We start from the raw sequence: 7,654 nt of genomic DNA, 5'->3' as shown, positions 1-7,654 counted from the left end.
TCCTCATCCGAGTCGTAGCGCGTGTTTGGTCTAGAAAAGATAATACGTTTAGGAATGCCATGCCATTGTTGACCCAGCTTAATTAACCCATTTAGAATATATTCAAAATGTCCACCACAAAGTATAACATAATGCTTAAAACAGCAAAAGGGGTTCCCGCCCTGAATGGGTTAACCTACTTTCGTTTCCTTCTGCCGTCCATGTCCTGAGCCAGCTTCTGCCCGCTGAAGGCACTGCCTGGCTTCTACCTCCGTGTCTACAAGTTTAGACGAAGCATAATTAAGTAGGGTTGAACTACAAATCTTCAATGAATATATTACATTCATAAGAAAAACACTGACCTCGTGTCTTTAACACTTTGACTGAATACAGAGGCCAGGAGTCAGCCGCTTCCTCCTGTGCAGTCACTGCTCTGTTAATGTGGTTCTGGGATGTATACGTTGGCCAATAACACTGCCCTGTCTGAGTGCACCAGGACAGTGGTACAACGGCAACGTTGTTTTCCTCCAGGAACATGACCACAGCAAACGGCATGGTCTGAAGTGAAAAATGGAATACAGTTGGTTAACTAAATTAAAATGTTTTAATCACAACAGGTTAAAAATAACTCCAAAATCTTGACCAAAAAAGTGACAAAAAAAAGGCATAAAAAATGACTTACAAGTGCAACAATGGAAAACCCACAAATCCATCCCGATATGGTAGAAGTGTGTATTTTCTCAAAATGTTGGTCACTTGTGTGTAATGCAGCTCAGCCCTCACATTTGTAAGATGAAATATTCCCATCTTTGATGACTCCAACGGATCACTTAAGTAATCGCCCTGGTTCCTGAACTTTTTGTAGATGATGAAGGCATTTTTGTTTGCATCAGTGACAACATTCTCCACGAGAACAACTTCATTGGTTTGCAACTGGACACAGTTGTCGCCTTGTGACCGTTTCACGGTGTAATGCCTTGCGTGCCATTCTTGAAATTGTTTTCGTACTCGAAATCCAGCTGGGATGGGTCCAGTATAGTGCTCCCTTTGTAGGGCACAGGGCTTTTTGGTGGCACGTCGAACACCAATCCTCTCCTTCTCAGATAGTCGGCGACAGACTTGAGCAAGAACAGATTGTCCGTTCCGCACATACCTTCTAAGCTGCCCAAGGTAGTTTTCAAAGGGGAAACAAGATATGTTATCCAGCGCACCATACCTCTTTGCCTCGTCACTGAGATGAACCAGGGTGTGCATGTTATAAGACAGCTTCTCTCTGCCGTACAATTCAGCACAGTCCTCCACAAAGACATCCAACAATTCTTTGGCAAATGCCACCCATTGGTCATTGGCACACAGAGACGCACTGAGCAGGATGGTCATGGCTGCTGAGAGGAGCATAAAGTGGGAAAAATGGTTGTCTGGGATGACCCCCTTCAAAATGACTGGTCCAGTGTACAAAAGGAATGTTCGGAACTCTGTTGCCTTCCAGTTTTCAAATGACTCCATTCGCCTTGGCTTTCTGTTGAACTCGCATGGAATGTAGGGACGTAGGTTCAGAAGTGCACAGGAGAGCTCTTTAACACTTGCAGTTCCAATCTTTGTCCTCAGGCCGGGTCCTCTCATCCAAAAATACAGCATCTTCCTTGTCACCCCTAGGCAAACTTGGTGCATGTAATCGAGAGGAAACTGTGTCACCATGCCAATGGAGAGCGATGAGAGGGAGGTTTCCCCACGGTGATGAGTGTCCTCAGAGAGTTCGTCCAGTCTGTCATCATCTGACCTGGGTGGGGCGTGTCTGTCAGGAAAAATCACTCTCTTTTCATAGTATTCACCCTTTTGTATGCATTTATCACAGCCATAGTAACCAGAGTGGCCCTTCACATTTTTTATCATGGCTCTTGCAGGGGCGTCACAAAGAAACGCAGCAATGCTGACGGCAAAGTGCTTCCCACCATGGACAATGCCATCAACTTCCAATTGCCGGGCCTCCTCCACAAAATCCTCTAAAAAATCGAGTGACTTTGGCTTTGCATCGCCAGAGTAGATGCCAATAACAAAGGGCACCTTGTTCTGCTGGATACCATCTTCATATTTTTCAATTAGTCCTAAAATAGGCCACAACTGGTCATTGTTGCTTTCGAATAAACTTAGGCCATCAACGTTGATCTGTAGGGATATGGTGTCTAGCGAAGCCAAATCTGGACATTCAGTCAGCCGAGTCACGATGCCAGCTTTAAGTCCATGGTGGTGGTATGATCCACCAGAACTGGCTTTTATGTTGGTCACCGTTTTCGTTCTAAGCAATGTTCTGGGGTCTTTAGGCAGTCCTGGAATCCGTTTTGAAAGAATCTTGAGTAACTTCTTCACTGTGGCATGTGGAACATTGGTCTAAATTGCCCAATCTGCCAACTCAGACAGGAAATCATCTTCATCTGGGTCACTGTCTGAAGTGGCAGAAGATTCACATTCGCCATCCCTTTCCTCTTCTGGGTCAGATTCTGCTTGCTCTTCATGGTTCTGGTGCTCCCTCAAATCAGGTGGGGCTTGAACACTTCCAGCAAGGACATCCTGGGGAACCCTTAGATCAGGTGTGGCTTGGTTTATCTGCTGCAATTCCTCATGTTGAACACTTCCAGCAAGGACATCCTGGGGAACCCTTAGATCAGGTGTGGCTTGGTTTATCTGCTGCAATTCCTCATGTTGAACACTTCCAGCAAGGACATCCTGGGGAACCCTCAGAACAGAATGGAATTGGATTGGATGATCCAACTGTGGTCCATTGCAGTCACTGCTTTCCAGTCTGGCTCTAACCTGCCGCAATTCACTGTACATCTCTGCAGTGGCTTTGCGGATTCTTCTCCTTCGACTTGAGTAACTGACTCCAGAAGCCATCTCTATTTATTGTGCAGGTGTGTGGTGTTCTGGAAAAGAAAACAGCAGTGTAAGTATACCATATGAATGCATTTACCTCTAGAAAAGAGGTGAAACCCTTGACTGCTGGTCCTCTGGAATGGAACTGGCTGGGGTGGCTGTGGCAGAAAGTACTGTGAAACTACACATTAACATGGCATCAGAAGCAGTTGAATTACTTTGCAACCCCCCCCCCCCCCCCCCCATTGAAGACAGCCATTTTAACACATCAATCAATCAAAATCAATTCTCTATACATTTTGGTATGTTATTTAGCATGCCCAACACTACCAGAATAATGTTTCCATATAGACTCACCTACGTAGAAAACGGGCTGCGATGAAACTGGTAGACAGGCTGCGATGAAACTGGTAGACAGGCTGTAGCAGAAAGTATTGTGATTAAAAGTGTGAAACTACACATTAACATTGTACCAGAAGCAGTTGAAAATTAGTTTGTGGCACAGGCTTTAGTCTAAAGGGTCATCTAACAGTACACATGAGGACTCACACAGGGGAAAAACCCTTTATGTGTACAGTTTGTGCATAGGGCTTTAGTCAGTTTGGTATTCTACAAAAACACATGACTCACACAGGGGGAAAGCCCTCTACGTGTACAGTTTGTGGCAAGGGCTGTAGTCAAACGGCTGATCTAAAGACATATGATGAGTCACAGGGGAAAAGGGCAAGGGCTGTATTCAAAAGAGTGATCTAAATAAATACATGAGGACTCATACAGGGGAAAAGCCTACAGGGGTTTCTACAGTACATGCTGGGGACCCATAATCAACATTGCTAACAAACTTGTGTAACACATATAACATTTTTTACATCGAAAAGCCCACACTCCGTAGTGCCCACTCTTCCTGTTGAATGTAAACAAGTGCTGGCGTCAAACGCTAGAGAAACGGAAGCGGAAAAGCTATCTGGACGTTGTATTGTTATGGTATGGAGATATATAGCTATGCTAGCATTAGCAATAACTTTCGAGAGAGTTCAGCAAGTTAATTGTGCCTTAATACAACCAGTTTGCCACACTCGCAAATATAAAACATGTGAATTCCGGTACCCATGTGGAGAACAACAACAGTATATTATCTCGATCTCAATACTCGCCAACACAGTTAAAGGAACAATCCCCCTGTCTTAGGGTTACAACGTTAGCTAAGAGCTATTTCCTTAAGAGTGTACAGACAATTTATTACAATTGCAAAACAGGATAAAAACCTAGATTGTCAAAACATACCTTTTAGCCTTGGGAGCGTGGTCAAGAAGAGAAGACGTCGACGAGGAGATGAATGTCAAATCAAAGTCAGATCGTATGAACTAAACAGTAAACTGCAGAGGACAACGACAAAACAACCTATAGCTTAGTTCTATATTTATGCTATGAGACTAATGAGAGAGAGAGAGAAAGCAGGAAGTACTAGGAAGGACCCCATTGGTCAACTGACTCGCGTCATTTCACAAGTCACGCCCACACTCACTCACTCACAAACAAGTATAAACAGTATGCATAATGAGTACATTTAGTGAACACTTATGGTTATATATGTGACATATGTTAACATTTAGAGACTTACAATTATACACTTCTATATACAAATCAAGAATGATTGAATGTAATATGTCATCAGTTGAGTCCCAGTTTCAATGTATTGATTTATAAACAGCTATGCAGAATGAGTAGCCTACATTTAAACAAAAGTAAAACTCAATACAAAAAATGGACACTTGTTTACAAAGGTCCACCATTTTCAATTCATCAGAACATTTAGAGACTTACAATTATACACTTCTATATACAAATCAAGAATGATTGAATGTAATATGTCAGGTATATCAAGTTAGTTTCAGCCTTCTAGTGGAATCCTGATATTTCCTCTTGTACTGTACTGTCTTGTGGGTTAGTCCTTGCATAGTTATGTACCATATAATATGACATAAGATTCAGGAAGACCCAAAGATGTATAAGTTTGTAGTATAAGGATATAATGTAACCTTAAGAGGCAGCAGGCATTTCTCTGGCAGAGGATGGGGGTTGACACACCTTTATGGAGTGAACACTTATGGCATAACTTATGTGACTTGTAAATGGCTCAATTGAATAACAATGCTGTAATTTGCATCAGTTGAGTCCCAGTTTCAATGTATTGATTTATAAACAGCTATGCAGAATGAGTAGCCTACATTTAAACAAAAGTAAAACTCAATACAAAAAATGGACACTTGTTTACAAAGGTCCACCATTTCCAATTCATCAGAACATTTAGAGACTTACAATTATACACTTCTATATACAAATCAAGAATGATTGAATGTAATATGTCAGGTATATCAAGTTAGTTTCAGCCTTCTAGTGGAATCCTGATATTTCCTCTTGTACTGTACTGTCTTGTGGGTTAGTCCTTGCATAGTTATGTACCATATAATATGACATAAGATTCAGGAAGACCCAAAGATGTATAAGTTTGTAGTATAAGGATATAATGTAACCTTAAGAGGCAGCAGGCATTTCTCTGGCAGATGAAGGGGGTTGACACACCTTTATGAAGTGAACACTTATGGCATAACTTATGTGACTTGTAAATGGCTCAATTGAATAACAATGCTGTAATTTGCATCAGTTGAGTCCCAGTTTCAATGTATTGATTTATAAACAGCTATGCAGAATGAGTAGCCTACATTTAAACAAAAGTAAAACTCAATACAAAACATGGACACTTGTTTACAAAGGTCCACCATTTTCAATTCATCAGAACATTTAGAGAATAACAATTATACACTTCTATATACAAATCAAGAATGATTGAATGTAATATGTCAGGTATATCAAGTTAGTTTCAGCCTTCTAGTGGAATCCTGATATTTCCTCTTGTACTGTATTGTCTTGTGGGTTAGTCCTTGCATAGTTATGTACCATATAATATGACATAAGATTCAGGAAGACCCAAAGATGTATAAGTTTGTAGTATAAGGATATAATGTAACCTTAAGAGGCAGCAGGCATTTCTCAATGCCGCAAGAATCCACTTAATTTTATTCAATAATAGTTAAAAAATAATCTTAATAATAATAATCCTACAAAATATAATATTATTATTATTGATTTATTTATACATACGATGCGCAACACATCCTTGTCAGAGAGAGAGAGAGAGAGAGAGAGAGAGAGAGAGAGAGAGAGAGAGAGAGAGGGGCGGGGGGGGCAAGCCTCAGGAGAGCGTCACGAGGGCTGTAAATGCACAGATCTGTGCATCAGGAATGAAAATCTACTGAGTGACAGTGACTGACGTGAAGACCGCCTGGGGAATTCCACGCGCGCCGGGCGCGCGGCGCCCGGCTCCCGACGGCGGGAGGCGGTACCTAGCGGGGCAATGCTAGCTGGGTAATGACGCGCCGCCGCTTGCGTTGCGGGCCATCAAGTGGAACTGAAATCTCACTGTCAGACTCAACGGGTATAGCAGTGAGTGGGGAAAAAACTGTTTGAAACGTGAAGTGGTTGGTGTCCCGTGTGCTTTTGTTTACTTCCACGCTTTCGACCAGTAGCAGCCACCTTGGCCCAGCCGTCCTGTTTGTGGGAGCCCCGACCAGCCGGCGATGGCGATGAAATGCCCCTCAACCGTGAATGGTGGTGGGCTCCCCGTGGTTGTGTGTGAGCTCGGGCTAAGCTAACGTTTGCACCGCTAGCTAGGATTGCTTCCAACTCGCTGAGCCTCTCCTCCAGCACCGCAAACACACTGCACTTGTTACACACGTCCGAAGCCGCAAAGGCGTCAGGGCTGTAACTGTACATATTGCATACGGCGCAGGAGAGAGGGCTAGAGCGAGAGGGAAGCCCTCCGGGAGGGAAGGGGTACTAGTTGGACTCCTAATGTGCCATACAGTCAGTGACATAGTAAATCAGTGTCATACAGAACACCTGGAGACTTGACATTCAGTAATTGGGTCTTGTGATTAAAATGAGAACATTATAAAGATGTGTAAAAGAGAAGGAAAAAAATGCCAGACAAGCCCAAGGACACATTTGTGACTCAAAGCATTCTTTCTCTCTCTGTGTGTGTGTGTGTGTGTGTGTGTGTGTGTGTGTGTGTGTGTGTGTGTGTGTGTGTGTGTGTGTGCGTGCGTGCGTGCGTGTGTGTCTTTTGAGCAACTGTTGAAGCACATCTCATCTTGGAGAACATCACGTTTTCTATATCAAACCTTTAATCTGTTACAGTATGACTCACATATCAGTGACCGTCGCAGAATCCTGGGTAAGGTCACATTTTAGCTCTGTTGAGTGGATATAAGTCCAATTCCTCATTCTATTTTCAGGTTCTGAGTTAGATTCATTTCAGAAGCAACGAGCCAACAGGATAACAGCTTTGAAACGGTGAGTCCATTTTATGATCACTTTAATATGATAGGCTATATGACTTTAGCATGCCTAACATTTACTTAAGTACTGTACTGCACAATTTTGAGGTAATTTTGTACTTTACTTGAGTCATTCCAATTTCCAATACTTTTACTTGTACTCCACTACTTCCAAATATTGTACTTTTAACTCCACTACATTTATTAAAAAACTTAGCCGATCTACAAGCTGACAATGTGCAACGCAAACGTATATTGTGAGCTTGCAGATCTGGTATTTTCAAAAAGATTTCTAATTTTCTATACATTTGAAAACTTGAAATGGGACAAAGTTCTGCACAATGAGTAGCCTACTTTTACTTTAAGTACATTTTGATGTTGATACTTTTACTCATTCTGAGTTCTGG

The 7,654-nt window shown here is 42.3% G+C and overlaps 1 long non-coding RNA gene across 1 annotated transcript; it reads right to left on the bottom strand.

The window, feature by feature from the left end:
- Positions 1-207: 207 nt before the first annotated feature.
- On the bottom strand, positions 208-2,933 carry LOC310865643. Its single transcript, XR_014569845.1, has 3 exons — positions 662-2,933; positions 342-537; positions 208-256 (listed from the first exon to the last, which is right to left on the bottom strand). It is a non-coding gene; the product is annotated as an uncharacterized lncRNA (long non-coding RNA).
- Positions 2,934-7,654: the final 4,721 nt, after the last annotated feature.

This window comes from Protomyctophum parallelum (genome assembly GCF_964188405.1).
Source record: "Protomyctophum parallelum genome assembly, chromosome: 10".
In the NCBI taxonomy this organism is placed as follows: Eukaryota; Metazoa; Chordata; class Actinopteri; order Myctophiformes; family Myctophidae; genus Protomyctophum; species Protomyctophum parallelum.
Note: the sequence above shows the minus strand (reverse complement) of the source record. Positions and strands in the feature narration are given on the sequence as shown.